This window comes from Saimiri boliviensis, chromosome 1 (assembly GCF_048565385.1).
Source record: "Saimiri boliviensis isolate mSaiBol1 chromosome 1, mSaiBol1.pri, whole genome shotgun sequence".
Classification (NCBI taxonomy): Eukaryota; Metazoa; Chordata; class Mammalia; order Primates; family Cebidae; genus Saimiri; species Saimiri boliviensis.
In genome coordinates, this window is record NC_133449.1 from 190,501,920 (window position 1) to 190,521,600 (window position 19,681).

Below are 19,681 nucleotides of genomic sequence, written 5' to 3' on the forward strand. Positions count from 1 at the left end.
TAAATTTGGGAGCACTTGTGTTAGGATATAAATTTAGGACTGTAATATCTTCCTGTTGGACTTATCCTCTTATCATTATATGATGTTTTTCTTGGTCTTCTTTTTACTGTTACTGCTTTAAAGTCTGTTTCTTCTGATATAACAATAGCTAGTCCTGCTCACTTTCGGTTTTCATTTGCATGAGATATCTTTTCCACCCACTTATCATATGTTTATGTGAATTCTATGTGTTAGATGAGTCTCTTGAAGACAGCAGATATTTGGTTCATGGTTTTTTATCCATTCTGCCATTTGTGTCTTTTAAGTGGAGGATTTAGGCCTTTTACATTCAATATTAATATTGAGATGTGAGGTGCTATTCTATTCATTATGTTAGTTGTTACCTAGATACTTTGTGTTTTTTTCATTGTGTTATTGTTTTATAGGCCCTAGAACATTTATGCTTTCAGGAGGTTCTATTTTGGTGCATATCAAGCTTTTGTTTCAAGACTTAGAACTTCGTTTAGCAATTCTTACAGTGCTGGTTTGATAGTGGCAAATTCCCTCATCATTTGTTTGTCTGAAAAATACTTTATCTCTGCTTCATTTATGAAGCCCAGTTTTGCTGGATACAATATTCTTGACTAACAATTATTTTATGTAATGAGGCTAAAGATAGGACCCCAATCCCTTCTGGCTTACACATTTTCTGCAGAGAAATCTGTTGTTATTCTGACAGGTTTTCCAGTATAGATCACCTGATGCTTTTGTCTCACAATTATTAAAATTCTTTCCTTTGTCTTAATTTTAGACACCCTGATGACTATGTGCCTTGGTGATGATATTTTTGCAATGAATTTCCCAGGTGTTCTTTGAGCTTTTTCTATTTGGATGTCTAGATCTCTAGAAAGGCCAGGGAAGTTTTCCTCAATTATTCCCTTAAATAACTTGTCCAAACTTATAGTTTTCTCTTCTCTCTCAGAAATACCAATTATTCTTAGGTTTGGCCATTTTACATGATCCCATATATTCTGGAGACTTTCTTCATTTTTTAGAATTCTTTTTTCTTTGTCTGACTGGGCTAATTCAAAAGCCTTATCTTCAAGCTCTGAGATTCCTTCTTCTACTTGTTCTAGTCTAGTTTGAAACTTTCTACTGTATTCTGTACATTCTTAAGAGTGTCTTTTATTTCCAGAAGTTCTGATTATTTTCCTTATGATATCTAGTTCTCTTGAAACTTTTTCAATCATATCCTAGATTGTTTTCTTTTCTTTCTTTTTAATTTCTTTATGTTGGTTTTCACCTTTTGCTGGTACCTCCTTGAATAGCTTAATAGTCAACTTTCTGAATTATTTATCTGGAATTTCAGAGATTTGTTCTTGGTTTGGATCCATTGCTGGGGAGCTAGTATGATATTTTAGGGGGTGTTATAGGATTTTTTGTCATATTACCAGATTGACTTTTCTGGTTTCTTCTCATCTGAGTAGACTATTTCTTCAAATTGTTCCTGAATTTATTTTTTACTGGACTGTGGGTTTTTTTAAGCATATGACTTTATGCTTATAGTTTATTTTAGCCTAATTTGATTCTTGGTGCCTTTAGGAGTGAAGATGCTATATGAATTACTTAGTTACAGAGAGTCTTGTGTGTTGGATTTCTCAGATGCTGGCTGTAGTAGTTACATACTTGGTGTATGGGCAAGTTCACTCTCTCCTATAGGGTTGGAATGGCAGGGATCTGTTGAAGCTTAGCTCATTCTCTCAAGGTGTACACTTTATTTATTTATTTAATTTTTCCCCAGTATTTTATTTACTGAGGTGGCTGGGGGAGCTTTCAGCTAGATGTGCTAAGGTTTTATCAGGGTGAAGGGTGGGAGCTACCTTAGCTCCCTGCCAGGCCCCTGCTCACCATTATTAAATTGGTAGCTATTGAAGTAAAAACAATCAAATTATGACACAGAGGGTTTCTGTCTAAATGAAACAGAGGGACAAAGATTCCAAATGCAATGGGAGTAAAGACTCAGAAGGGAAATGTAAGAAATAAAATCAAAGCAAGGAAGTTAATTTAAGGAAATAGTTTAGATGAAGAAAATACAACCTTGCAGATATACACTGAAATCATCTCTGATAACTTCTGCAGGCTTATTCACCAGAAGCAACCACTCTCATGAAATAGGTATGGATCCTCTCTAGTCCATGCTTTATCCCTTTAGTACAATGTAAATACAGCCATAGAAAGTACAATGTTTTTTAAAATTCTACATGAATTGCAACATACTAAACAATTCTGGAGTGATTTTTCTAATTTTTGCCACCATTTTTATGGTGAGGTTTTTGCCATCAGAAGAGATAATACAATCTTTTTTGGCCATAGCAACCTTTTCTCACAGAGGGCTATTCTCACTCCTACTTCCTTCATGTATATAACTAACCATTAGCTGGTTATATATTTGGGATCACGAATGTCTACTAAAACTGGAATATCTGCCTTTTAATTAAAAAAGAAATATCTCAAGAAATATCTATATAATAACTATCAGGATCAAGTGTCCACACAGAACAGTAGCAGATGCAGGTGACTGCTGAACATCTTCCCAGCCTCTATCTCCCTAAGATAGGCACCATATCCAGAGACAGAGTCTACACAGGAAGGATCCTGAAGCATCTGAGAACACAGACACATTCTTGTCATGCCATTGCCCTTTTATTCTTTCCTTATAACATCATATAAGAGGGCACGGCATGTTTCCCATGCTGGACCCTGCTCTGCTCACTCCACATACTTTCCAACACCCACCATGGACACTGTTCATCAGTTGGAAGAAAGATGGTACTTGATGAACAGCAAAGGCTTTGATGAATAATAAATACATGAAGGAACTAGGAGTGGGAATAGACCTCTGCAAAAAAAAGGGTGCTATAGCCAAAAACGATTGTATTATCTCTTTTCATGGCAAAAAACTCACCATAAAAATATAGAGCACTTTAAAACAACACAGTTTTCTCATATTCAGGGGACAGAAATTCAAAGAAACTACAGGTGATGGCAGAAAAACTCAGACTGCACCTTTACAGATGGTACATTGATTCGGCATCAGAAGCAGGATGGGAAGAAAGGCACAATAACAAGAAAATTGAAACAGAAAATTAGTAGTGGACTGCCTCATAAACAATGTCACCTGTACTTGGATCTGTGAAAAAGTACAATAAAAACTCCATCGTCACTTTGGACAAGAATGAGTTAGCTCATTCAGAATGAACAAGCTCATTTCAACAGACAAATCCCCATACTACTGCTTTTTTTTTTTAATCATTAATGTGTTCAATTATCTTTATCAAAACATTTTACATGAAACTATTTCAAAATGTTGGTTTAATTAGGATCACCCCTTTGATTAATAAATAATTGAGTTTGTGTAAAAGAGAAAGACAAGACAGAACAGAAAAGAAAGAAAGAAAAGAAAAGAAATCATGTAATAGAATGTTAGAATATTAATGCATATATCAGTTAGAACACACTCATGTGTCAGTACCCTAGGGTTCCTGAACACCCTCCCCGACTCAGGCTTTCCAGCATGCTTGTTTCACTCAGTGCAATCCCTGACTGATTTTAGTGCATATCTATTTACATATATTTTTCCTTTCTCTTTTCTAATTGTACTCACGAGTGCCATCAGGACAATGTTAAATAGTAGTAGTAATAGTGGACTTATCTTCCTGTCTGTAATGAAATGCTCTTTGTATTTTACCATTAAGGGACAACAGAGAGATACAGAAATCACTCAACTTAGATTAAAGAGATATCACTTTATTCCTATCACATTAAATATATTTATCAGCAACAATAAAAGACAACTTCAGGACAATATCCCTGATGAACATTGATGCAAAAATCTTCAAAAAAAAAAAAAAGAAAATACTGGCAAACCGAATCCAGCAGCACACCAAAAAGCCTATCCACCACAATCAAGTTGTCTTCATCCCTGGGATGCAAGGTTGGTTCAACAGGCAAATCAATAAATGTAATTCATCACATAAACAGAACTCAAGACAAAAGCCACATGATTATCTCAACAAACACAGAAAAGGCCTTCAATAAAATTCAACATCCCTTCATGTTAAAAACTCTCAATAAACTAGGTATTGATGGAACATATCTCAGAATAATAAGAGCCATTTATGATAAACCCACAGCCTATATCATAATGAGTGGGCAAAACTGGAAGCATTCCCTTTGAAAACTGACACAAGACAAGGATGCCCTCTCTCACCACTCCTATTCAACATAGTATTGGAAGTTCTGGCCAGGGCAATCAGGCAAGAGAAAGAAATAAAGGGTGTTCAGGCTGCACACAGTGGATCATGCCTGTAATCTCAGCAGTTTGGGAGGCCGTGATGGGCACATCTCTTGAACCCAGGAGTTCAAGACCAGCCTGAGCAACATGGCAAAACCCTGTCTCTCTCAGAAATACAAAAACTAGCTGAGCTTGGTGGTGCATGTCTGTAGTCCCAGCTACACAGGCGGCTAAAGAGGGAGGATTGCTTGAACCCAGAAGGCAGAGGTTGCAGTGAGCCAAGATCGTGCCATTGGACTCCAGCCTGGGTGACAGAGTGAGACACTAAGAAAGAGAGAAAGAAAGATGGAAGGAAGGAGGGAGGGAGGGAGGGAGGGAAGGAGAGAAGGAAAGGAGGGGGGAAGAGAGGGACAGATGGAGGGAGAGAGGGAGGAAGGGAGAGAGAGAGAAACAGAGAGAGAAAAGAAAGGAAAGGAAAGGAATAAAGGAAGGAAGGAAGGAAAAAAGGAAAGAAAGAAAGAGAAAGAAAGAAAGAAAAAGAAAGAAAGAAAGAACATTATTCAAATAGGAAGAGAGAAAGTCAAACTGTCTCTGTTTGCAGATGACATGATTATATATCTAGAAAATCCCCTTGTCTTAGCCCAAAAGCTCGTAGGCTGATAAGCAATCCCAGCAAAGTCTCAGGATATAACATTAGCATGCAAAAATCATAAGCATTCCTATATACCAATAAGAGACAAGCAGAGAGCCAAATCATGAATGAACTCCCATTCACAATTGCTAAAAAGAGAATAAAATACCTAGGAATGCAGCTAACAAGGGGTATGAAGGACCTCTTCAAGGATAATTATAAAGCACTGCTCAAGGAAATAAGAGAAGACACAGACAAATTGAAAAACACTCCATATTCATGGATACAAAGAATCAATATTGTGAAAATGGTGATACTGAACAAAGTAATTTATAGATTCAGTGCTACTCTCCTTCAACTACCATTGACATTCTTCACAGAATTAGAAAAAAACTGCTTTAAAATTCATATGGAACTAAAAATGAGCCCATATAGCCAAGACAATCCTAAGCAAAAAGAACAAAGCTGGAGGCATTATGCTACCTGACTTTAAACCATACTACAAGGCTACAGTAACCAAAACAGCATAGTATTGATATCAAAACAAATGCATAGACCAATGGAAGAGCACACACCTACAACTATCTGATCTTCGACAAACCTGACAAAAACAAGCAATGAGGAAAAGATTCCCTATTTAATAAATGGTGCTGATGATGCTCACTAGCCATATGCAGAAAATGGAAACTGGACTGCTTTCTTACACCTTATACAAAAATTAATTCAAGATGGATTAAAGACTTAAAGGAAAACCAAAACTATAAAAGCCCTAGAAGAAAATCTAGGCAATACCATTCAGAACAGAGGCACGGGCAAAGATTTCATAACAAAAACGCCAAAAGCAATTGCAACGAAAGCAAAAATTGATGAATGGAATCCAGTTAAACTAATGAGCTTCTGCACAGCAAAAGAAACTGTCATCAGAGTGAATAGACAACCTACAGAATGGGAGAAAATTTTTGCAATCTCTACATTTGACAAAGGTCTTATATCCAGAATCCATAAGAAACTTAAGCAAATTTACAAGAAAAAAAAACCACCCCATCAAAAAATGGGCAAAGGATACAAATAGACACTTCTCAAAAGAAGACATACATGTGGCCAAGAAACATGAAAAAAAGCTCAACATCACTGTCATTAGAGAAATGCAAATCAAAACCACAATGAGATTCCATGTCACAGCAGTCAGAATTGTGATTATTAAAAAGTCAAGGAACAACAGATGCTGGTGAGGCTGTAGACAAATAGGAAGGCTTTTACACTGTTGGTGGGAATATAAATTGGTTCACCCATAGTGGAAGACAGTCTGGCAATTTCTCAAAGACGTATAACCAGAAATACCATTTGACCCAGCAATCCCTTACTGGGTATATATTCAAAGGAATAAAACTCATACTATTATCTATGCACATTTATGTTCATTGCAGTGCTATTCACAACAGCAAAGACATAGAATCAACCCAAATGCCCATCAGTGATAGACTGGATAAAGAAAATGTGGTACATACATGGATTACCCTGCAGCCATAAAAGGAATGAGATCAGGTCCTTTGCAGGAACATGAATGGAGCTGAAAGCCATTATCCTCAGCAAACTAACACAGGAACAGAAAACCAAACACTGCATGTTCTCACTTGTAAGTGGGAGTGGAACAATGAGAACATATGAACATAGGGAGGAGAACAACACACTGAGGGCTGTTGGGGGGCAGGGGGAAGGAGAGCATCAGCATAAAAAGCTAATGCATGCAGGGCTTAACAACTAGGTGATGGGTTGATAGGTGCAGCAAACCACATGGCACATGTTTACCTATGTAACAAACCTGCACATCCTGCATATGTATTCCAGAACTTAAAATTAAATTAAATTAAATTAAAAGGAAATGATGCTAAATTTCAATTGCCTTTTCCAAATCTATAGAGATAATATAAATTTTTCTCCTTTGTCTATCAATGTTGTGTCCCCAGTAGCTTGCCATGATCACATAGTGGTTAGTACTCCACACTGTGATTCGTATTCCACGCTGTGGTTCATTAATGTGATTAATCCTATTAACGGATTTTCTAATATTGAACCATAAGAGGTACTCTTTTAATGTGCTATTAGACACTTTTTTTAAGGTCATTAATGCATACTTTCCTTTGATTCTATCACCTTTGAAATTTTAGTATTGATATTACAGCAACTTAATGAACAAACATGGCAGCTCTCATTCCCTGCACTCTGGAACAATACAAGTAAGATTGGCATTATCTGTTCATTAAGCGTTGGGCTGAATTCACATGTGAATCTGAGGCTTAGGAACTCAGGGAGAATAGTCATTTCTCAAACTTTCTCAAATTCTATTTTTCTTCTTCTTCTTGAGACAGGGTCTCACTCTATCACAGGATGGGGTGCAGTGGCATGATTATGACTCACTGCAGCCTCAACCTCCCAGGCTCAGTTGATCCATCTGCCTCAGCTTCCCTAGTAGCTAGGACTACAGGCATGTGCCAGGCTGGCTAATTTTTCTATTTTTTGTAGAGATAGGGTCTCACTACATTGCCTAGCTGGTCTTGAATTCCTGGGCTCAAGTGACTCTCCCACTTCAGCCTACCAAAGTTCTGGGATTACAGGTGTGAGCCACCATGACCAGCCTCAAATTCTCTGTTTAGGTTTTCTATTTTGTGTCAAGGTCGTAAAAAAAAAAAAAATCATTAATTTAATACAGCTTTTCAAATTCATTGGCATAGAGTTGAGCAAAATACTCTCCTTTTTAAAAATTAGGTAAGATTGTGACTTAGCTATTTATTAGACTTTGTAAAGAATCAGCCTGTTGATTTGTTCATTTAATTATTTATTTATTTATTTATACTAGATATTTTTATTCTCAACTGACTTCTTTTTCTGCTTTTATCACAAATAATTCTTTTCTTCTGCTTTCCTTGGGTTTGTTTTCTAACTTCTTGAGTTGAATGCTTAATTCATTTATTTATATTCCTGTAGTTAGCATAAGAATTTTAAACTACAAAATTTTCATTTGTTTACTGCTTTAACTGTATCCTACCGTATTGTGCCATTTCCATATATTTCCATATGCAGACATAATTTTATAAAATAAATGTAATAATACACAAGCTTTGTTAACATATCTCTTTTTCTTATCCTTTTGCTTGGTCTCCTTTCCTCCCTCCACTCCACTCCCCTCCACTACACTTACCAACACTAACTGGCACAGTAAACTTTGCTAACAACATAATGTGTTGGGACACATTTTTCCTATAGTGAAAAATATCCCTCTGTCATTGTGCTTTAAGTGTGTATTATTTTATAGCACATAGATAAATTTTCTTTTTTTATGTCACTATTGTATTTTCCTAACATTTAAATGTTTGAAAATACAATAAACTGAAAGAATTTTACACTAAGTACCTCTATACCCACCTCCTGAATAATTAACATTGTTGTAATTATGTATTTGTAATTATGTATGTAATTGTTGCAATTATTGTAATAGCATACCAGTACTGTTGTTACCAGTGGAGGGTATCCAGGTATTTAGCATTTTGAACAAAGAATTGGACAAAATGCACAAAGCAAGGAAAGAATAAAGCATCAAAAGCAGAGATTTATTGAAAATGAAAGTACACTCCACAGGGTGGCAGTGAGCCTGAACATAGGGGCTTATGAGCCTCTTTACAGAATTTTCTGGGTTTGAAATACCCTCTAAAGGTTTCCCATTGGTTACATGGTGTGCACCCTATGGAAATGAAGTAGTGGCCTTGCAACTACTTAAGAGGCGGAAGTGAAGTTACAAAAGTTACACCTTACGCAAGCATCTAATTGGTTGTGGAAAGCAACCAATCAAAGGCTAAAGTGAAGTTACAAAGCTACACTTCTATGCAAAGTTTGGCTTGCAGTCAGTCTGATTGGTTGTGGAAAGCAACCAATCAGAGGCTGAAGTGAAGTTACAAAGTTACAACTTTATGCGAATGTCTGATTGGTGGCAAAAAGCAACCAATCAGAGATACTTTCAGTTTTCTATCTGCCACACAGAAAAAAGCAGGGAGGAGAGGTTGCTAAGGGAGTAGCCTCCAATATTTTTTGCCACTTACACGTGGAAAGTTGGGGTTTTCCTTCTGATTTAGTTCTAGGAAGTCAGCATGAATTGGCCTTAGGTTCCCTGCCTCCAGACCCCATTCTCCTGCCTCATTATGCTTGTGTTATCACATCTGTCCATCTATCTATCCATCCTTTTTTTTGTGCATTTCAAAGTAAATTGCAGATATCAGTGCACTTTATCCTTTAGTCCTTTGACATGTATTTCATGGATGAGAGTTTAATATTTACTTATAGCTTTTTCTAATAAAAATTTATATACAATCAAAGGTACAAATCTTCAGTGTAGAATTCAATGTGTTTTGACAAATGTATTTACCTGTGTAATGCAAATTCCTATCGAGATGTAGGATATAACCACCAGAATACCCTCATGTTCCTTCCCAAACAATCCGAACTGCTCTCCTCAGCACAAGCACTTTCTGAACTTTTCCACCATATTTTAATTTTCTTGTTCTAGAATGCCATTCACTCAGTGTTATATTTTTGAGACTTATCTATGCTGCATAACATAAAAGTAGTTCGCTATTTATTTATTTTAGAGACATAGGGGCAGTGGCTAGTCACATGGCTGATCCTTGCACACTGCAGACTCAAGCTTTTAGGCTTAAGCAATCCTCCTGCCTTAGTAGTAGCTATGACTACATGTGCACACCACTGCACTTGACTAGTTCATTTTTTAAATGGTTGAATGGAATCCCATTGTATCATATACCATAATCTGTTTATCCATTCCCTACTGGATGGACTTTTAGTTATTAAAAAAAAAAAACTGTTATAAAAATTCTTGTACAAGCCTTTTTGTAATATGTTTACATTTCTTTTGAGAAAGTAGCTAGAAATTGAATCAACTCACAGGAAAGTGTACATTAGCTATAAGAATACTGCTATATCTTTTTCTAAAGGGGTCATACCATTTTACACTGCTACAAGTGTCTAAGACTTTCAGCTGATCCACATGCTTACTAAAATTTGGTATTGTCGGTCTTTTTCACTTTAATCATTTCAGTTAGTATGTAATGGTATCTTACTATGGTTTTAATTTTTCATTTCCCTGACGACTCATGGTGTTGAGTAATTCTAAGGTGACATGTGACATGTCCTAAACATTTGCCCATTTTAAAAAATTGGGTTATTAATGAACCTTACTATTTTTAATATTTAAAAAACAAATGGGAGGAATGGGATAAATTGTACGCATAGTAATTCCGACATCTTGCCAAGAATCTCAAGTTGTATGCCAATCATTTGGTCTCATTAATATACTTTATTCAGTTTAAAGATTATAAGATAGAAAGAGCCTTAAAGGAACAGAAAGCATATGAAAAGACGAGTTAAGTGATGACTTAAGTGACTTAAAATAGTTATTCTCTAATGGTGAAAATTTTATGTGAACATACTTAAATAAGAATGGCAAAAACAAAGCTCCATTAGTAAGCAAAATATCAATAAGCAACTTTTTAAACTATTTCTTGTTTCTTCACCCTAGTTCGGTCCCTTGCCATTTATAATTAAGAAAATTTTCCTTAAAGACATTCATACTTTCATAAATTTTTTAAGGCAAATAAAGATAGCAGTTCTTTCAGCTGGAACCACCATCTTCCAGTAGTTTTTGCCAAAATGACAAACACAAAGGGGAAGAGGAGAGGCACCCAATATATGTGCTCTAGGCCTTTTAGAAAACAGAGTTTTTCCTTTGGCTATGTATATGCAAATGTATAAAAAAGGTGATATTGTAGACATCAAGGGAATGGGTACTGTTCAAAAAGGAATACCCCACAAGTGTTATTTATCATGGTAAAACTGGAAGAGTCTACAATGTTACCCAGCATGCTGTTGGCATTGTTGTAAACAAACAAATTAAGGGCAATATTCTTGCCAAAAGAATTAATGTGCATATTGAGCACATTAAGCACTCTAAGAGCCGAGATAGTGTGAAGGAAAATGATCAGAAAAAAAAGAAGCCAGAGAGAAAGGTACCCAGTTCAACTGAAGTGCCAGCCTGCTCCACCCAGAGAAGCACACTTTGTGAGAACCAATGGAAGGAGCCTGAGCTGCTGAAACCGATTCCTTATGAATTCACGGCATAATAGGTGTAAAAAAAAAACAACAACAACAACAACAAACCTCTGGACTGTAAAAATGTTTCTCTTCTTTGAATAGAAGTGTAACGTCCTCTCACCAAAATATTTAAAGCAAATTTTAATTGTGTCCTTATTTATTATGTAATGCCTTTACTATTTAAATTTAATGTATTTCTTGCTGAAACATGTGAGGTGGCTTATTGCACAACAAATTATTTAATTGGTTAGAAAATGGCCAGATATTATTTATGAACTATTTGTACTGGTTTGAAGATAGTCCCTCTAAATCATCATAAAAGAAATAATTTACAAAACTAAAAAATAAAAATTAAATTTTTTTTTTAAAGATGACAGTTGAAATTTTTGTTTTCTAAAGCAGTGGCGGTCAGCACCTACATCTGGGTCCCACCCTACCGACAAAATCCAGTCCCTAGCATGTTTTTTGTCCAGCTAGCAAACTAAGAATGGCTTTTTCAATTTTACGGGCTTATTTTTATTTATTTATTTTTTTTTTGGAATATGCTACAGAGACCATATGTGGCCCACGAAGCCTAAAACCTTTACTGTCTGGCCCTTTAAGGAAAATGTATGCTGACCCCTGATTTAACCCATCATTGTTCTTTACTGACACTCATGTAACCTCAGGAGATTAAGGTGTATCAAGCTGTTCAACCTGACTTCAAATGAAACTGCTTAGTGTGTTTTCTGGGTTTAATTTTATGACTTCTTCCGTGCTGCCTACAAAAACTACCCCCAGCCAGTGCTCCCTGCAACAACACATGGTTCTTTCTACTTATCTATGTTTCAATTCTTGTCAGCTATGGGTTTAAAAGTTATATAACCAAGCTTCTTAAAAGATGGATTCTGAATGAAGCTACCAACAGATCTTATATGGTTAAATTTTGAATTTTAATGCCTCAACACTCTGCAATCTCAGGTAATTTTTTTAAGCTATGTTAACCCTGATGTCTAGAAATCACTTAATTGGGCAACTACAGCCAATATACCATGTATAGATGTAATATAAATCTACATGCATTTTTAGAGGCTTGCAATTTCTGTATTTTGCCTATTTATGCATTGTAAAATAGGTTTTCTCTCCTCTCCCCTCATAAAAATAGCTTAGTCCGCATTGACCTAAAATGTTCTTCTCTTCAGAAAATCACTTTCCATAACTGTCAGCTTTTAAAGTTTCTGAACTTCAGAATTTCTCAGTGGAAATGGATTTTCATTTAGCTTTTCTGCTTTATTTGTTGACCTAACAGGCAAATTTAAAATGTTGGGTAATACTATTCAAATCTATTTATTTCCAATGGGAAAAAAAAAAAACACCCTCCTTATTGTTTGCTTTAAAATATATACAAAGCTCTGTGACAAGTCAGAGATAATTCTACTAGGATGGCTTGAGAACAGTCTCATGCAGGTAACGCTTGGAAGGCTTAAGGATATATAGTTTACCTGATGTTAAGGTAAAAAAGCAAATTAAGAGAGCTAAAGAACCTGTGGGGTGGCTATTTGGGATTTGGCTTTCCAGGCTTCCAAATTTCCTCATATCAGAACTGGTGTGCTCTGAGATCTTGATTGGGGTTGATCCTATCAGTGTACAAAAAGAGCTAACACAGCAGACCTTGAACCTGCTGCCCTTAGATATGCTTCTAAAAAGTTGACCCCTGGCTGGTATCTGGGAACTTCGATTTGGGGAAGTTTCCCACTATTCCCTCACTGAGTGGCTCTCTGTGCCCTCTTTGTACAATCAGTGTGGTTTATGCTAAACACCTGCTTTCCTCCTGAGTCTGGAATTTGGGGACGTGTTCAGGGAGAGGAGCCAATGTGAATAAGGTCCCAGTAAAAACCTGGGGAACTGACTCTAAATGAACTTCACTGGTAGTCAAAGCAAATCACAAAAGAGGCAAGTAGAAGTAAGATTAACAGATGCATTAAGAAGTTAATATAGGGATTTCCACCAACATGGCCTAATAGGAACAGCTCCAGAGTGTAGTTCCCAGCAAGAGTGACACAAAAGATGAGTGATCTCTGCATTTCCAAACAAGGTCAGGTTCATTTCAATGGGACTGATTAGACCACCCAAGAAGGGCAAACCAAGACAGGGTGGGGTGCTGCATCACTCAGGAAGTACAACTGGCCAGAGGATCAGGGTCTCTTCTCCTCCAATAGTATGGTTCAAATACTGTGCTCCTCCCATGGCCTTTGCAACCCACAGACAAGGAGATCCCTGCTGGACTGAAAAGCTCCAGGAATTCCAGCACAGATCTGAGCTGCAGCTCCAGTGGGTGCTGTGGGTTGTCAGCACAGATCTGGGCAGATGTTTTGACTAGCAACAAGAGTGCCTGCAGGACAGAACTTCCCACTCCTCAGAAAGAGGGGGAGCTAAAAGCAGGGAGACAGGTGATACGGCTTGGTGGGTCCCACCCCTACAAAGACCAGCAATCCAAAGCCCTCTCATTTGAGAGTTTTCCAGAGAGCACATCAGTTTGAGCTCGACCCAGGATCACTGAGCTCAGTGGGGGGAAGGGAATCCACCATAGTTAATCTTACCTGTGTAAGCAAAAGCCAGAGGAGACTTATGCAGCATCTGGACAGAGCCTGAGGTAGCTCAGCAGCACCTCTGCAAGCAGACAAGAGACAGACTGCCTCCTCAAGCAACTCCCTGAGCCCTGTATAACCAAAAAGATGCCACATACAGGAGAGCTCTGGCTGATACCTGGCAGGTACAGTTCAGGGACAAAGCTACCAAAGGAAAGATCAGAGAACAATCCTTGCTGTTCCACAGCCCCTGTGGATGATTCCCAGGCAAGCAAGGTGTGGAGTGGACCTCCAGCAGTCCTACAGCAGAGAGGCCTGACTGTTAGAAGGAAAACTAAACAACAAAAAGAAATAGCTTCAAAATCAACAGAAAGGACATCTACTCAGAGACCCCACCTGAAATCACCAACTTCAAAAATTAAAGGTAGATATATCCAAGAAGATGGGAAGAAACGAGAGCAAAAAGGATGAAACCATCAAAGACCAGAATACCTCTCCTCCTCCAAGGGATCACAACTCATCACCAGCGAGGGAACAAAACAGGATGGAGAATGAGTTTGAGGAATTGACAGAAGCAGGTTTCAGATGGTGGGTAATAACAAACTTCTCTGAGCTAATGGAGCATGTTCTATCCCAATGCAAAGAAACTAAAAACCTTGAAAAAAGGTTAGACAAAATGCTAACTAGAATAACCAGCTTAGAGAGGAACATAAACGACTTGATGGAGCTGAAAAACACAGCACAAGAACTTCACGAAGCATACACAAGTTTCAATAGCTGAATTGATCAAGCAGAAGAAAGGATATCAGTAATTGAAGATCAACTCAATTAAATAAAACAAGAAGGCAAGAACAGAGAAAAAAGAGTAAAAAGAAATGAAAGAAGCCTTCAAGAAATATGGGATTATGTGAAAAGACCTAATCTACGCCTGATCAGTGTAACTGAATGTGACAGGAGAATGAATCCAAGCTAGAAAGCACTCTTCAGAATACTATCCAGGAGAACTTCCCCAACCTAGCAAGGCAGGCCAGAATTTAAATACCAAAAATACAGAGAATACCAGAAAGATATTCCACAAGAAGAGCAACCCCAAGGCACATAATCGTCAGATTCACCAGGGTTGTAATGAAGGAAAAAATGCTAAGGGCAGCCAGAAAGAAAGGCTGGGTTACCCACAACGGGAAGCCCATCAGACTCACAGTGGATCTCTCGGCAGAAATCCTACAAGCCAGAAGAGAGTAGGGGCCAATATTCAACATCCTTAAAGAAAAGAACTTTCAACCCAGAATTTCATATCCAGCCAAATGAAGCTTCATATGTGAAGGAGAAATAAAATCCTTTATGGACAAGCAATTGCAGTGAGATTTTTGTCACCACCAAACCTGCCTTACAAGAGCTCCTGAAAGAAGCACTAAACACGGAAAGGAACAACCAGCACCAGCCACTGCAAAAATATACCAAATGGTAAAGACATACAACATAATGGAGAAACTGCAGGAACTAACGGGCAAAACAACCAGCCAGTAACAAAATGGCAGGATCAAATTCACACACAACAATATCAATGTTAAATGTAAATGGCCTAAAGGCACCAATCAAAAGACACAGACTGGCAAACTGGATAAAAAGTCAAGATCCATCAGTGTGCTGTACTCAGGAGACCTATCTCATGTGCAAAGACACACACAGGCTGAAAATAAAGGAATGGAAGATTTACCAAGCAAATGGAGAACAAAAAAAAGCAGGGGTTGGAATCCTAGTCTCTGATAAAATGCACTTTAAAACAACAAAGATCAAAAGAGACAAGGAAGGGCATTACATAATGGTAAAAGTATCAATGAAACAAGAAGAGCTAACTATCCTAAATATATATGCACCCAATACAGGAGCACCCAGATACATAAGCAAGTTCCAAATGACCTACAAAGAGACTTAGACTCCCACAAAATAATAGTGGGAAATTTTAACACTCCACTGACAATATTAGACAGATCAATGAGACAGAAAATCAACAAAGGTATCCAGGACTTGAACTCAGATCTGGACCAAGCAAACTGAATAGACATCTACAGAACTCTCCACCCCAAATCTATAGAATTTACATTCTTCTCAGCATCACATTGCACTTACTCTAAAACTGACCACATAATTGGAAGTAAATCACTCCTCAGCAAATGCAAAAACATGGAAATCATAACAAGCGGTCTCTTAGACCACAGTGCAAGAAAATTAGAACTCAGGATTAAGAAACTCACTCAAAACCACAAAACTACATGGAAACTGAACAACTTGCTTCTGAATGACAACTGGATAAACAATTAAATGAAGGCAGAAATAAAGATATTCTTTGAAACCAATGAGAATGAAGACACAATGTACTAGAATCTCTGGGACACATTTAAAGCAGTGTCTAGAGGGAAATTTACAGCAATAAATGCCTGAGAAGAGAGGAAAGATCTAAAACTGACACCCTATTATCAAAATTGAAAGAACTAAAGAAGCAAGATCAAAAAAACAGAAGACAAGACATAACTAAGATCAGAGCAAAACGGAAGGAGATACAGACACAAAAAACCCTTCAAAAAATCGATAAATCCAGGAGCTGATTTTTTTGAAAAGATCAACAAAATAGACAGAATGCTAGCCAAACTAAAAAAAAAAAAAAAGAGAGACAGAAGACTCAAATAGATGCAATAAAAAGTGATAAAGGGGATATCACCACCGATTCCACAGAAATACAAACTGCCATCTGAGATTAATACAAACAACTCTATGCACGTAAACCAGTAAATCTGGAAAAAAAATGGGTAAACTCCTGGACACTTACAGCCTCCCAAGACTAAATCAGGAAGAAGTTCAATCCCTAAATAGATGAATAACAAGGTCTGAAGTTGAGGCAGCAATTAATAGCCTACCAACCAAAAAAAGTCCAGGGCCAGATGGGTTCACAGCCGAATTCTACCAGATATAAAAAGAGGAGCTGGTACCACTCCTTCTGAAACTATTCAAAACAATTCAAAAAGAGGGAATCCTCCCTAACCCATTTTATGTGAGACCAACATCATCCTGAAACCAAAAACCTAGCAGAAACACAATTAAAAAAGAAAACTTGAAGCCAATATTCATGATGAACATTGATGCAAAAATCTTCAATAAAATATTGGTAAACCAAATGCAACAGCACATCAAAAAGCTCATCCATCACGATCAAGTAGGCTTCATCTGGGGCCACAAGGCTGGTTCAACATACCCAAATCTATAAATGTAATCCATCACATAAACAGAACCAAAGACAAAAACCACATAATCATCTCAATAGATGCAGAAAAGGCCTTTGACAAAATTCTATAGTCCTTTATGCTAAAAACTCTCGATAAATTAGGTATCAATGAAATGTATCTCAAAATGATAAAAGCTATTTGTGACAAAGCCACAACCAACATCATACTGAATGGGTAAAAACTAGAAGCATTCCCTTTGATATCTAGCACTAGACAAAGATGCCCTCTCTAACTATTCCTATTCAACATAGTATTGGAAATTCTAGCCAGAGCAATCAGGCAAGAAAAAGAAATAAAGGGTATTCAATTAGGAAAAGAGGAAGTCAAATTGTCTCTATTTGCAGATGACATGATTTTATATTTAGAGGACCCCATCATATCAGCCCAAAATCTCCTGAAACTGATAAGCAACTTCAGCAGTCTCAGGATACAAAATCAATGTGTAAACATCACAAGCATTCATATACACCAATAACAGAGAGCCAAATCAAGAATAAACTCCCATTCATAATTGCTAACAGAATATAAAATACCTAGGAATACAGCTAATAAAGGAAGAGGTCTCCTTGAAGGACCTCTTCAAGGAGAACTACAAACCACTGCTCAAGGAAATAAGAGAGGACACAAATAGATGAAAATACATTCCATGCTCATGGTTAGAAAGAATCAATAATGTGAAAATGGCCATACTGCACAAAGTAATTTACAGATTCAACACTATCCCCATTAAGCTACCATTGACCTTCTTCACAGAATTGGAAAAAACCACTTTAAACTTCATATGAAACCAAAAGAGAGCCCGCATAGCCAAGACAATCCTAAGCAAAAAGAACAAAGCTAGAGGCATCACACTACCGTCCTTCAAATATACTGCAAGCCTACAGTAATTGAAACAGCATGGTACTGGTACCAAAACAGAGATATAGACCAATGGAACAGAATAGAGGCCTTGGAGGCAATGCCACACATTTACAACCATCTGCTCCTTGACAAACCTGACAAAAACAAGCAATGGGGAAAGAACTCCCTATTTAATAAATGGTGTTGGGAAAACTGGCTAGCCATGTGCAGAAAGCTGAAACTTGACCCCTTCCTGACACCTTACACTAAAATTAACTACAGATGGATTAAAGATTTAAACATAAGACCTAACACCATAAAAACTCTAGAAGAAAACCTAGGCAATACCATTCAGGACATAGGCATAGGCAAGGACTTGATGACTAAAACACCAAAAGCAATGGCAACAAAAGCCAAAATAGACAAGTGGGATCTAATTAAACTCCAGAGTTTCTGCACAGCAAAGGAAACAATCATTGGAGTGAACTGGCAACCAAAAGAATGGGAAAAAATTTTTGCAATCTACTCATCTGACAAAGGGCTAATATCCAGACTCTGCAAAGAACTAAAGCAGATTTAAGACAAAACAAACAAACAAACAAACAAACAAAACAAAACAAAAATTCAAAAGTGGGCAAAAGGTATGAACAGGCACTTTTCAAAAAAAGACATATATGAGGCCAAGAAACATATGAAAAAATGTTCATCACCACTGTTCATTAGAGAAATGCAAATCAAAACCACATTGAGATACCATCTCATGCCAGTTAGAAAGGCAATCATTAAAAAATCTGAAGACAACAGATGCTGGAGAGGATATAGAGAAATGGGAAAACTTTTACACTGTTGGTGGGAGTGCAAATTAGTTCAACTATTGTGGAAGACAGTGTGGCAATTCCTCAAGGATCTAGAGACAGAAATTCCATTTGACCCAGCAATCCTAGTAATGGGTATATACCCAAAGGATTATAAATCATTCTATTATAAAGACACATGCATATGTATGTTCATTGTAGCACTCTTTACAATAGCAAGGACCTGGAACCCAAATGTCCATCAGTGATAGAATGGATAAAGAAAATGTGGCAAATATACACCACAGAACACTATGCAGCCATAATAAAGGATGAGTTCATGTCCTTTGTGGGGATATGGATGAATCTGGAAACCATCATTCTCAGCAAACTGACACAAGAACAGAAAACCAAACAGTGCATGTTCTCACTCATAGGTGGGTGTTAACAATAACACATGGACACAGGGAGGGAAACATCATACACTGGGGTCCGTTGCGGGGGCTAGGGGAGGGACAACAGGTGGTGGGGAGCTTGGGGAGGGATAACATTGGGAGAAATCCCTGATGTGGGTGATGAGGAGTATGTAACAGTCCTTCAAGATCTGCACATGTACCCCAGAACTTAAAGTACAATAAAAAAAATAGTTAATGTATTTCTCATTGAAAGGCAAGAAGAATTAAGAATGGGGCATTTGACAATATTAAATATTACAGAAGGGTTAAGGAGCATGACTAATAAGTTACCAGATCTGGATATGAGTAGTTCTCTGACTGTTATTATTGACAGAGATGTGTAAGATAATTAAATCATAACTTCCTTACATTTTAAGTATCTAGAGTATATAATCAACATTTTCATTAACATATGGTGGCATTTATTTTAAAATGCTATTTCTATTGGACACTAAGCTTTTCCAAGCTGATCAAAAACAACTATTTAGTACAACAGACCAACATTGAAAATACTGCCATTGTTCTTTTCAATTCAGTTGGCATAACAGATCACTACAAATTAAATTTTCAAATAGTATACAGTTCATGAGAAAAAGGCGTAATTGCCCGAAATATAATTTGTTTCTATGCTCACTATCCTGTTCACTCATTAAAATCAGTTAACATATTGAGGTCTTCTAC